This window comes from Dermacentor silvarum, chromosome 4 (assembly GCF_013339745.2).
Source record: "Dermacentor silvarum isolate Dsil-2018 chromosome 4, BIME_Dsil_1.4, whole genome shotgun sequence".
Lineage (NCBI taxonomy): Eukaryota > Metazoa > Arthropoda > Arachnida > Ixodida > Ixodidae > Dermacentor > Dermacentor silvarum.
In genome coordinates, this window is record NC_051157.2 from 138,295,071 (window position 1) to 138,309,542 (window position 14,472).

Below are 14,472 nucleotides of genomic sequence, written 5' to 3' on the forward strand. Positions count from 1 at the left end.
AGGTGCAGGGAAATGCTTCACGGCGCGAACTTTTTCTGGGTCAGGTCGAATTCCTACACCATTAACAAGGTGGCCGAGCACTGTTATTTCGCACCGACCAAAATGGCACTTGGATGAGTTAAGCTGAAGACCGGCGCTGCGGAACACTTGGAGGATGGCGGACAGGCGCTGAATATGGCTGCGAAATGTCGTTGAGAAAACAATAACGTCATCTAGGTAACATAAGCAGGTCGACCATTTGAAGCTACGAAGGAGCGAATCCATCATGCACTCAAATGTGGCTGGCGCATTGCATAGGCCGAAGGCCATAATTTTAAATTGGTATAACCCGTCAGGTGTCACAAAAGCAGTCTTCTCGCGGTCCATGGAATCTACGGCAACCTTCCAATAGCCACACCGCAGGTCTATGGACGAAAAATAACTCGCTCCGTGGAGGCAATCGAGGGCCTCATCTATGCGGGGCAACGGATATACGTCCTTCTTAGTGATCTTGTTCAGGTGTCTGTAATCGACACAGAAACGCTAGGTGCCGTCTTTTTTCTTGAGAAGCACAATTGGGGATGCCCATGGGCTAGACGAAGGTTCTATAATGTCTTTTGCAGCCATCTTGTTGACTTCTCTTTGTATAATCGCCCGTTCCGCAGCAGAAACACGATACGGACGGCGATGAATAGGGTTTGCGTCGCTGTGTCGATTCGGTGCATGACAACGTTGTCTGGCCAAGTGGGCGGTTGTCGAAGTCAAAAACGTCCCGGTACGACGCTAACACACGGCAGAACTCATCAGCCTGCGCAGGTGAAAGGTCCGCGGCTATCATTTTGTTGAATTCACTGGTGGGCAAGCTGGTGGATCCTGCTGATCACGTCGGACTCAAAGCCGCCTGAGATGTTAGCGTGGATATTTGACAGTCGTTGAGGGATGCCAACGTTGCAAGCGCAATTCCGGATGGTAGAACACGGGCGGATAAGCCAAAGTTCAGCACAGGCAGATAAGCTTCGTTGTTGACACTTTCGACAACCGTGTAGGGTAGGGTCACATTGTGTGCCAAGACAACATCAGTAATAGGGGATGCAACGTAATCCCCGTCAGCGACAGCAGGAGAGGGCGTCAAAACAACATAAGTAGTGGATTGGGGCGGTAATCGCACCTACTCCGAAGAACACAGTTGCGTAGGTTTAGCAGGAAGAGTCTCGGGGGCGGAAGGAAGTTCAAGTTGCAGGGCACCGGTGCCGCAGTCGACGAGGGCTGAATGTGTCGACAAAAAGTCAGTGCCCAAGATCACGTCTTATGGGCACTGCTCAAGCACAAGAAACTGAGCGCTCGTCATATGGCCAGATATAGTAACGCGGGCAGTACACGTTGCAACAACAGTAGGTGTGCTTCCATCGGCAACTCTCACTGTACGTAGCACGGCAGGTGTCGGGACTTTCTTCAGCTTCTCACGAAGACTAGAGCTCATCACCGAGATCTGTGCACCAGTGTCAATAAGGGCCGTAACACTAACACCGTCGAGTTGGACTTCGAGAAAATTAGAGCGGGTAGGAACAGTCAGACGAGGAGTTTTCCGATGCGTAGCGTCCAGAGTTGGCAGGCGACGGGAAACGGCGGACTTGCGGCGAGCGAGATGGGCGATCGCGCGGTGATGGTGACCTGCTGTACACGTTGGTGCGAGTGTCGACGTCGGGCGTGTCAGTAGGTGGAGAGCGCGACGATGTTGTACGAGAGTAGCCGTCAGGACGAGGGTTCCGGGTGCTCCAGCCAGTCGGTGACGTCTGATGGCTCCAGCAGGGTCGCACAATATGCCCAACTCGAGAGCACGCGAAGCATATTGGGCGATCATCCGGCGTCCTCCACTCAGCGGGATTGCGGTATCGCGAGTAAAAGAGCTGGTTCCGCGGCGCGACTGGTGGAACTGGTGGTGTGACTGGTGGCACGCCAACAACGCACACAGAGGAGAGTCCCAAATTCGCGACCCATTGTCGAACCACGGCTTGAATCAATGAAACCATAGGCTGGTTGGCAGTCGAGACATCGGACAGGAGAGGGGCTGGTGACATTGCTTCTAGTTCCCGACGAATGATCCGTGTCAAAGTGTTCGAAAACGGCGATTGTAACGTAGGTAGTGGTTCCTCACATGATGACAATGCGGCTGTATTGGGGAGCCTAGTGAATTGCTGGGCGATACGGCGGGATTTAGCTTGTTCGAATCGCCGACACTCTGTCAAAATAGCATCCACGGTGGCGCAGTTCCTGAATACTAAGAGGTTGAATGCGTCATCGGCGATTCCTTTGAGTATGTGTCCGATCTTGTCCGCTTCGGACATGTTACCGTCAACTTTACGGCAAAGCGCTGGAATATCCTGAATATACGAAATGTATGATTCAGTAGATGACTGCGCGCAGGAGCCAAGTTCTTTTTTAGCGGCTAGTTGACGACCCAAGGGCTTGCCGAACAAGTCATTCAGTTTTTCTTTGCAAATGTCCCAGCTGGTCAGATCATGTTCATGCGTCTCGTACCAGACCCGTGCGCTTCCTTTCAGATAAAATATCACATTCGCCAGCATAAGCGTATCGTCCCATCTGTTCTGTTTGCTGACACGCTCATACCATGAAATCCAATCCTCGACGGCCACGTTATCTGTGCCAGAGAAGGTGCCCGGATCTTGCGGAAGCGATAAGATGACAGACGGCGGGGATGGCTGCTGCACGGTAGGTTCCGGCGCGGTGCGTGCTTCAGTGGCCATCACCGAGGGAACAACGCGGCGACCACTTCGGAGTTTCGTGCTTGGGTGATGGGGATGAACAGGCAGCGTACCCCGCACCTCCAGCAGAAAATGTTACACAGAAACGTATATTTACAAATATTTACAATATAGGAGAGTAGCACAGGCGTAGCAGCAACCAGCCAAGATGGCGAGGAGCAACCTCTACTTCCTCTTCGGTGCCGACCTAATGCTTATCACATTTTCGATAACGCGAATTGCGGCTTCGTTTACTGCACACTGTGGATGAATTGCGTAGCGCAGTAATACCACGTCATTTTTGCGATGCAGCAAGATTTCTTCGGCTAAAAATATTTAACATATACACTTGAGGCCATAATATAATCACGACACCTTCCCATGTACTTCGGTGAATGCAGGTGATATACATCGAATCGGGATATATCGAACTCACATATAACGAATTATTGTGTACATGGAACAGCTGTAGCATCCCTTGAAAAGTTACCTATGCAATCGTTATTTTATATATCCAATTACCTTTATATCGAACTTTTTTTGGAGCCCCTTCAGATTCGATATATCTGGGTTCGACGGTATAAGGAAAGACACATCCAATTCAGAATTTGATTACGTCAGCTTTTATCGGCTGTGAAATTGAGTGCACGTGTCTTTTCCATACGCCCATGCGTACAACGAAGCTCCATGACAACCGTTGCTAAGAAAACTCCGGAGTGGCGTACAAAAATGGCGTAGAAATTGAATGAGCAAAAATTCCAGTGGCGTTGCTTGCTATAGCTGAACCAGCAAAAAGAGGTACGCCTTAAGGGAGGGTGGCGGAGAACAGAAGCCAGTGCTGAGCTTTAACCACTTCGGGCTTATGTAGTCTTGTCATGCTGGTCCGGAATGAAAAAAAAAACCTGTAATTTTCATTATTATTACAATTTTTTGTTGCGGTGCTGGGCGGAATCGAACCCGCGTCATGGGCGTTCCTCAAGCGCAATGTCTCGATGCTTTGAAGCTGGATCACAAACGCCCGCGGTCAGCGACAGAATAGTTCTCTGCGTTAGCATCCAACGGAACACTGTGCCTCTCGGAGGCCACGCAAAAGGAAGCCGACTTCGCGGCGACAACGCTAGATGACGCAGCATGTTTTGGCTTCACTCTCACGAGTGAAGCCGACGGGCGCCGACGTGTCGAGTTGAGGTGCCGTTTCAGCGCAGCAGGAGCAGCGTGCCAAAGAGATAAGTTTTCTTATTTTATATTTCGCTCTTTTTTTTAGGAGGGCTAGCCTAGCCAAGCAATCGTTATAAATTATTTTCATGCTTTTTCACTTTCTTGGTGTTCTCGCTTAGATAAAAGTAAGTAACGAATAATTGTATTTTTTTTGGTCGCATCTAACGCCTTGATAGTACGAGATGATGGTTGGTACTAGGGGGAACCCACGCGTGCGTTGTTCTGAGTGCGAGCGTTCTTACGCGTTGGAAGAAACGCTGTTTAAGTCAGCACGCGAAGCGAACGGTGCATATTTTATCTGTAGGATGTGTGTGCTAGGGTTGCGGCTAGACCGTATAGAGCAAGAGAAGGATAAGCTAGCTAAGCGGGTTGGAAAGCTAAAAAAGGAACTTAAAAGAGAGCAGAAGCAGAGGACGGAGGTAGAAGAAAAGCTAGCTAACGTAGAAATGCAGCTGAGGACCACCATTCCCCAAAGCAATGGTGAACGCATCGAGGCGAGCACCGCGAATGGAGCTGGGTCCGATGCGAGTGCAGAGACAGCCGAACCCGCCACGCCGGGAAGCAGTGGCGGAAACGTCAGTGATAGTCATGAGGGGGATACCACTGACGCGGCCGCGGAAGAAAACAAAGCCAAGAGCAAGGATAAGAAAGGAGGGGAGGGCATTGTGACCTCGGGGGCAGCTTTCGGCGGTGAGGGGGAAGAAAAGCGTCGAGTTGTCTTTTTTGGGGATTACAACATGCCTAAAGTAGAACCGGCGATAACAAAGAGGGGACGTGCAGGCGAAGCAGTCCAGGTTAGCGCGCTTCCGGGAAAGCCGATTAGAGAGGTGATAGCGAAGGCCAAGGAACGCATGTGGGACACAATGGAGGAGAGATACCTAGTGGCGATAATGGTCGGAGTGATTGACGTACTGCACGGACGAGGGGCAGGGATCACAAAGCAAATAGCCAAAGGGGTCAACAACCGGCGGAATGTTTCAGAGGAAGTACAAATCGAGGTGTGCACGGTGCCAGAGGTTGAAAGGCAAGGTTATGAAATTGAAAGGGCAGTTCTTGCAGTAAACAAGGAAATTTGGACTCTAGCTAGAGCAATGAATTTTACGGTGACTGACATCAACCGAGAAGTGCACCGAGCAGGCCGCGAAGGCGTTTTGTGCGTGACGGGATACGTTTTAGCGAAAGGGTAGCAAGACCGGTGGGAGGTCGATTCGCGGCGCGAGCTGTAGCTTTTTTAGGCGTGCCCCAGGCAATCAGGAAGCAGAATTAAGTATTGGACGTAGCGAAACACCAGTAAAGGGCAGAATTAGACGACCAGGAGTAAGGAAAAGACGCAGAAAGGATAAGAATAGAGAAGGTAAAATTGGCTACATTAACATGCAGGGTGGTCGCAAGCAGGAAAAATGGCTGGAAATTCAATCGCAGCTGAATGATGAAGCGATTAGCGTGTACGCCTTGACAGAAACGCATCTAAGAGATTTGGAGCAGCCGCCTATTATTGACAATCTTGTATGGGAAGGGTGCAACAGAATGACCGGGTCAACGAAAGGCGGAGGCGTAGGCGTACTAATTAGGCGAGATCTGAAGTGGCGAAGGGTAAACGAGAAATGTAAAGAGCATTTGTGGATTAGCGGCACATGGCAAGTTAAAAAGACGTGGCTGGGAGTAGCTTACCTAAGGACAGGTAGTGATAGCAGAGAAAAAAATAAGGAATTTTTATTGCATTAGAGGCGATATTAATGAGTTCAGTAAATCGGGCCAGGTGATATTAGTGGGAGATATGAACGCACACATGGACGATTTAGACGGATATACTGATTACAACGGCTTTCTAGAGCTGGATCTGTGTGATGAACAGAACCTTATAGTAGTTGACAGGGAGAATAAGTGTCATGGACAGGTAACGTGGCAATACGGAAGCAGGCAGTGATGTATCGACCACGCCTTAGTCTCAGAAATGGTCTACGAACAACTAGACCAAATGATAATAGACGAAAATGGAAAAAAATAGCCTGGTAAGCGATCATAGACGTTTAGCATTAAAGTTTGGGCGAGATACCAGCGCATAACATGAACCAATAGCCTCAGAGTTCTTAAAAATGAATGACGAGCAAATAACAGAGATCGCAAACAACCTAGAGAAGATAATTGACGCTTTTCCTACAGCAGTCTGGGAATATAAGGAACTGGTGGACGTTATGCAGCATGAAGGCGGACACGGCAAAACAATTGTTGGATTGGAAAGAGGAAACCACGTAAGTGGTGGAACAAGCAAATCAAACAAGCTATAGAAGAGCGTAAAGAGGCATCTAGGGCTCATCGAGAAGCCAGAAATTTGGGATTAAAAGAAGAAGAGGTGCTCCTTAGATGCAATACATACCGAGAAAAGAAAAGGGTTACGAGTGAGCTCGTGCAAGAGAAAATTAAATGCGCAAGTGAACGTTGGGTGCATACCATTCACAAAAGGGACAAAGGCGCTCCGAAAAGATTCTGGACCATATAAAAGCACTCTGAGCTCCAACTAAAACTCGCAAACGTCTATACGGGATGAAGACGGTAACATCTAGGAAGGAGACGATGCGATGCGGTACATTACAGACGTTATTAGGGATAACTTCGGCACGAGAAAAAGCGTAGTTCAGACAACAGATCCAGCAACAGCAGAGAGGCCGGAGAGATCAAAATTTAACATAAAGCTTTTATTGGAAAAAGGCAGCAGAAAATGTCCCTAACCACACGGCAGCATGGGCCGAAGAAATCCCAATACAGCTAATCAAAAACCTCGGTCCAAAAAGCAAGGCACTGCTGACTAATGCCATAGAGCAAGTCATTAGAACAAAGAAAATTCGCGTTGAATGGCGTGAAAGCAAGATGAATCTCATCTACAAAGGCAAAGGAGATAAGGATAAGACGAGCTCGTACATGCCAGTTACAGTAACGTCGGTGATATATAGAATGGCAATGCAAGCCATGAAATTAGAACTGTCGAAGTGGGTAGAGGAAAACAATGTATTGGGGGAACTACAGAATGGGTTCACGCCAGGCAGACGCTTAGAAGATAATATGTTTGTACTAACTCAGTGCATAGAGATTTCAGTAGCTCAGAAAAGACCTTTATGGATAGCTTTTCTAGATATTAAAGGAGCTTATGACAACGTAGACAGGGAATTGTTGTGGGATATTCTTCAATACGAAGGCATAGATGACGATTTCGTGGAGCGGCTGAGGGAGATATATAGAGACAACGAAGTACAAGTGGTATAGGAAGATCGAAAAGGAAATGAAATGGTGGGAATGCACCAAGGATTGAAGCAAGGATGCCCTTTGTCACCGATGTTGTTCACGCTTCACGTCAAGGGTATAAAAAAGACGACTGGAAAACAGCGAATTAGGTTTTGTTTATCCTACATGCGTAATGGACAAATCGTGCAACAGAAGGTGCCTGGACTGATGTACGCAGACAACATTGTGCTACTAGCGGACAATAAAAAAGATTTACAGATAGTTGCGAATATCTGTTGGAATGCAGCGACAAATCTAGGCCTTAAGTTTAGCACAGAGAAATCAGGAATTATGATCTTTAATGAAGAGACGACTAACTTCGTGGTGTCAATTCAACAGCAAGTAATACCCATAGTGAAGCAATATAAGTACCTCGGCGTACACATAAATGAAGGAAAGAATTACTCAAGCAACCACAAAGAGAATCTGAAAATAAAGGGGAAGCGGAATGCAGCAATAATGAAACAGAGCACTGTGGGGCCAGAATAAGTATGAGGTGGTGCGTGTAATCTGGAAAGGAGTAATGGTGCCAGCGCTAACATTTGCAAATGGTATTATATGCTTAAAATTGGATATCTTGTCTAGTTTGGAAGTTAACCAAAGATCAGTAGGCCGGTTGGCTTTGGGAGCCCACGGTAATACCACATATGAGGCAGAGCAGGGCGACATGGGTTGGGCCTCTTTTGAAGTCAGAGAAGCACAGAGCAAAATTAGTTTTGAAGAAAGGCTCAGGAACATGGGTGAAAATAAATGGGCAGCTGAAGTGTACAAGTATCTGTACATGAAAAGCGTGGGCACAGAATGGAGGAAGAGGTCAAGGAAGTTGGCAACCAAGTACCGGATAATCGAAACTGTAAATAGACAACCAGGAGTAATCAGAAGGAAAGTGACAGAAATAGAGACCGTGAATTGGATGCAAAGAATGGAAACAAAAAGGACAATGGAGATTTACAAGAATGAGAAGAAAGAAATTAGAAGGGAAAGTCTGTACGATAACACAAAGGGCAGTGCCTTGCTATTTGAGGCACGAGCCGCTGGCCTAAGGACGAAAACATACCGGAGCACATATTCGGAACTAGATGAGGCATGTGTATGCTGTAGTACAGATCCAGAAACAACTCAGCACATCCTAATGGAATGCGACGGCATCCACCCAGCGAGAACCGTAGGTAACGTGCAACTCCCAGAAGCGCTTGGGTTTAATCTGGAAGGAAACATCAAGCGATCAGCCGTAGAGATAAGCAAGAGACGACTAGTGTGCTGGTGGAAAAAAAGCAGGGAAAAGATGGATACGACCTGATCTCTTAATATCATAGGAAGCGGTACAACGTAAATTTTTGAAAATAAAAATAATGAGAAGGATATAAAAATGCTAGATAAAGAACATGTATAGTATACCTGATTAAATCAAGCAGGCTAGGTGACTATTTGTCGCCGCACCGTTTCAAAGGGAATGCCAATAAATCATTATCATCATCATTATCAAAGCGTGAGAGAGAAACGCGTCATACATGACGCGTTTCGGCGGTGGCAATGCGGTGTGTATTGAAATATTGCTTCAATGGTGATATCATCAGCGTTGATAGTCATTGTGAAAGGGGTTATGCGGCAATGTCTTGCTCAGGATCTCGCAACCCGAGTGAATGTCATTTGTGGTTGTTGCGGAGGGAATTAAAAATGTTTCGGGGAGTTTGATAATGTCTGCAAAGATTTAAAAAATGTTGCAGTTTCGGCCGAAAGGCGAAGCATCGATTGCGATAGCAAATTAGTAGAGAGCTATTCGGAGTAGGGATAGTAGCTTTATCGGCTGCGTAAACTTGGACACATTGGCTTACTAACTGAATTAACAATCGTGGTGTCAGCGCGCACAAGCAAACATGAATAGATCACACTGAATGACCGCATACAACGACTGTCAAAACGCTGGCAGAAAGCGCAGGTTCGCGCGGTCTATCGCTTCAACGGAAACTGAGCGGCGAATGCGCAGCGCATACAAAGGTCAGAGCCGTGTGGAGATAAGAGACGGTGCGGGCGACCGGCACCGCCGGGCAAAGTGCAGAGGAGAAGTTGTTGGCAGCGGAGAAGTTCCCCCCCCCCCTCCCCCCCTCCCGCGCAGCCTTCCCGCTTTCATGCTTTCGCGTGGTAGATTCCAGTTCCTGTTAGGCCCGGTTGCAGGGGCGTAGCCAGAAATTTTTTTCGGGGGGGGGGGGGGCTTCACCGGTCCGACCGGGGGGGGGGGCAAGCTTCTGCTTTCCTCTAGGTCACGTGATCGATAATAAATAGCGTTAGTGTAAGCAGACTCTATACATGTATATCAAAGACATGGGACCCCCCCCCCCCCCCCCCCTCCTCGCGTGTGCGTGTGCTTGTGAAGAACTTAAGTAAAAAGTAAAGTAAGCTCAGTAAATACAGTAAGTACGACAGGTACAGTGGGCGTTTGGAGCAACGGTCTCTCATCGCGCCACTGAATGGACCAGTCTTCAAAAACGCATCATTGAGACGACCCGTGCGATCGGAGAAGACATCATTAATTGTTAATTTCCGTTAAGCGTAGATGGCGTCGTCCTCGTCGGGGCGAAGTGCGTTTCACAAGTCAAGGACGGCTATGCGCGTGAAAATGCACGTGTGACCAGGCTATACCTACTCCCATAGCAATAGCTTGTTCGCTGCCTCTTTGCGCTAGAAAACTTAAATACGCGCAAAAACGCGTAAGGCGTTTTTTTTTCGAAGCTTTCGTCGCCCTGCACCCTCATACGAGAGGGTTGCATTTCGTGCGGCAAGTGCATGGGCCGTTGTGTCTTCCGCTCTGTGCGAGCGTGCAGCCATCATTTGCCTTTACGTCAACAGATTCAGAATTGTAGAGAATATTTCACCGCTCAGCACAGATATGGCATGTGTACGCATTTTAAGTAGCGCGTGCAACTCAATTCTGCTTCACTTAATTACGCCGGTGCAAACAGGAAGCGGCCTTGTACCTCACAGAATCTCGACTGATTGGTGTACTAGTGATGCAGGAATGAACTCCGGTTTTGTTCAGTGCATAGTGCACATAATAAATTTCTCAGGACGCGTGAACTCCAACGAGAACTGTCAGCGTCTGCAACAAGAATTTACTTACGCTGTACTGCGCACAGCAGTAATTCATGCTTGTCGGCTATCTGTTTCGTGCATTCTATTGCGAGTCGGCGGAATTTCACTGCTGTCATCAACCCCTTCGTGCGTACATTGCTGGTTTGGGATTCCACAACAAAACAGCAACTGCCAGCCTTCCGTAATTGCTGGTTTGGAATTCAACAACACAACAGTAATTACCAGCCTTCCGTAGGGGCGCAATCGCAAACAAGAGACGTTTCTCGCGCAGACTAAGCCTACGTTCTCACTTGGAAAGCGGCAAGCGGGCGGAAAGGCCGAAGCGGCCGGAAACTTTTTTCCGCGCCTGTCCAAGTTGTTCACATTTGTTTTGCTACCGCCGCGGCCGCCGCTGCCGTTTTCGTCCAGATCCGTCTAGTCTGCGTACGTTTGTCGGCGTGGTGGCGCTCATTATCGCATTATTTCGAGCGGTATGTTCATTCTTTGACCCTTGTACCGTCATCAAAAGTGATCATTTTACGCAACTTCGCGTGTCATCTGCGACCTTCGGTAAATTCCTCGTTGGCGTTCCGTAATTCTCCGCACACGGGTGCGGTAGCGCTGAGTCACAGGTTGGTGCCTAGGCGTGATAATATTTCTTTAATAGCTTGTATTTACAAGTTGTAATAACATTTCATCATTTCGTATTGTCGGCGCCTCCAGGACACCAAAGAGGCAACGGGAACACCACAGCTAAAACCCGGGCTGGCCCTTGTGTTGGGGCTCGCCAAAGCCTGCGCGTCCTACGTGAGACCTACGCTCCCAATCTATCGTCGCGACGAGAAAAGCACCCCGCGACTTCTGCAACATACCGTACACGTGCGAGGAGAATTATGGAGAGCCAACGAGGAATCTGCCTAACTATTGTCTGCCATGGAAGTGGAAGAAGAAATGGCTTTCATACTTCTACCTACTTGTTTTCTAGAAATGGACAATAAATAAACGGAAGACGCGGACACCTCAGAAACGGCGGTGGTGGGTTCGCCTGGCTTTGCAAAAGCGCGAGAAGTTGGGTCACGCCAAGGCTTCGTTGCCACACCTCCGGTCGCGCGACGTTGAATACTATCGCGAGTATTGCTGACAGTACGTTTTAGTGCCACTCTCGTCGTAGAGCAAGGGCTGGTTCTTGATCGCGTCGATCAGCATTACAGCCTACACTTTTGGTGCCATGGTTTTGGTACCCGGTGCCATTTTACGACCGGTTGTTTACATGCTAGTGTAGCTTCCAGTGAAGCAGAACGACTTTCCGCCGCGTTTCCGCTTCGCCATGGCGAAAAAATCGGCCCGAGACCGATTTGGCTCACAGCCTGTTTTTCTGCCTGTTTTGCCGCCTAGGCGGGCGGATTTTTGCAAGATTTTGCCGCTTCCTACAGCTTTGAGACCAAGTGTGAACGTAGCCTAAAATCCTGCGCGAGCGCGGCCTAACCGGCACCTGAAGGGAAGCGGCGGAAATGTATACCGGAGATTTCGACCACCTGGGGTCTTTAACGTGCAACCTAAATCTAAGTAAACGGGCGTCGAGCGTTTTCACCACCATCTAAAATGCGGCTGCCGCATTTGTTGCTTCATTTGTTGCGCATTTGTTGCTTCAGAATGCGGCCGCCACATTCTCGCCCAAAACTTCACAGAGTGTGAAAGCCTTGACAAACACCGTGACAGTTTTGTCCATATGCAGACATGATTCGCTGTAAATTACCAACCCAAACAGAATCGCCCAGGATTTAAATTGTGATATTAGCACTGGTTTCATGAATTATGTCAGCGCGAAGCGACGAAAAGAAAGGGTGGGTAAGTAAGGGGGGGGGGTTGCGGAAAAAATTTCGGGGGGGGGGGGGGGGTTTGAACCCCCCCTTTGGCTACTCCACTGCCCGGTTGCAACATAAGCATTTGGTGAAGCAGCACAGCGTCGCCCCGCCTCCCTCGCTCCCTCCGATACCCCCACGGCCTTTCGCGCGACGGTCGCGTTTGCTTTTCGTCGTGTGTTCGCTCTCCGTGATTGCGCGCCTCCCCCGCGCGCTTTCGCTCGCGCATACGGCGCGCGGCGACGATTTTATCACCCTCGGAATCTATACCGAACCTCACGGCGACGCCGACGGAAGAAATCCGGTTGAAGTGTCCATATAATTGCTATCGCAATAAAAAGAATGTTAAGAAGAAGACGCGCCTCCGTCCAGCGGCATCGCCAACGCTCGGCCCGCTCTGCTCGCGCTGTTGGTCGCTGGTGTTTTTGGAGACGGTGCTCCACGCTGCCTCGCCGTTCTTGGAACTCGTAGTGTCCTTGAAGGACACCGCCAATAAACCTCTTCTCAATTGGTAGAGGTGCGGGACTTTGCAACGCGCCTACCACGTTTGAGCGACTCATGGACAATACGCTGCGTGGCCTCAAGTAGTCTATGTGTCTTTGTTACCTCGACGATGTCGTGGTTTTCTCGCCTGACTTTCCGACCCACTTACTTAGCCTTGGACATGTTTTGACGTGTCTCACCAAAGCTGGCCTGCAACTGAACCTCAAGAAGAGCCGCTTCGCCGCGCGGGAGCTGACCATCTTAGGCCACACCGTGTCCAAGCAAGGCGTTCTACCGGACCCCTCGAAACTTCGTGCAGTCGCTCAGTTCCCGAAGCCTACTAACGTCAAAGAACTATGCAGTTTTGTGGGCCTGTGCTCATATTTCCGGCGCTTTGTCCGCAATTTCACACCGATCATGTCGCCCTTGACCCAGCTCCTACGCGGTGGCGTGGACCTCTCCTCCTGGTCTCCTGCATGCGACGCCGCGTTTGCTACACTGCGTAGTCTTATTACCTCTACACCTATTCTTTGCCATTTCGACCCGACAGCTGCAACTGACGTGCATACAGACGCCAGCGGGGTCGGTCTTGGCGCCTTCCTCGCGCAACGCAAGCCCGGCTACTCCGAACACGTGGTCGCCTATGCGAGTCGTACGCCGACAAAAGCAGAGGCCAATTACAGCGTAACTGAAAAAGAGTGCTTGGCTCTAGTATGGGCGCTTGGCAAGTTCCGCCCATACTTACACGGCCGCCCATTTGATCTGGTAACGGATCACCACGCGCTTTGTTGGCTCGCCCTGTTGAAAGATCCATCTGGCCGCTTAGCACGCTGGGCACTCCGAATCCAGGAGTACGATATTCGCGTCGTCTACCGCTGTGGACGCAAGCACACTGACGCAGATCCCCTGTCCCGTTCACCTCTACCTCCCGACTCGGCCTGCGGAACCACTTGCGCTCACCCCCTGTCATCTCTTGACCGTGACTCGATTGGCACCGAACGACGCCGTGACCCGTGGATCGCTTCCCTTTTCGCCTATCTTTCTGGATCATCGACCACTCCTGTATCCCGATCCCTCCGACGCCAAGCTGTTCATTCCGCCATTCGTGATCAACTGCTTCACCGACGCAACTACGCTCCCGAAGGCCGTAGATGGCTACTAGTCATTCCCTGCAACTTAAGATCCCAAATCTGTGCCTCTTTTCCCGACGATCCGTAATGTGGCCACGCCGGAGTATTATACTTACGAACGTATAAGCCATCGCTACTACTGGCGGGGAATGTACACTTTCGTACGAAAGTTTGTTCAGTGCTACCCTGACTGTCAACGTCGCAAATTACTACCTTTACGTGCGTCTGGCACCTTGCAGCCGCTTCCGTGCCCTGCCAAACCCTTCGATCGCGTAGGCATTGACCTCTACGGCCCGCTTCCCATGACACCGGATGGCAATCGGTGGATCATAGTTGCTGTGGACCATTAGACACGCTACACCGAAACCTGCTGCTCTACCGAATGCTACAGCGCGGGATATAGCCTCTTTCGTCCTGCATCGCTTCGTCCTTCGACATGGCGCACCTCGAGAACTTCTCAGTGATAGAGGTCGCGCCTTCCTCTCCGAGATCGTCGAAGCTCTGCTTTCGGAATGCCACATTATTCATCGAACGAGCACGGCTTACCATCCGCAAACTAGCAGGCTCACGGAGCGGTTTAACCGCACTCTCGGTGATATGCTCGCGATGTACGTGGCATCTGATCATGGCAACTGGGACCGCGTACTTCCGTTTGTAACGTTCGCATACAACACCGCGATACAAGCTACA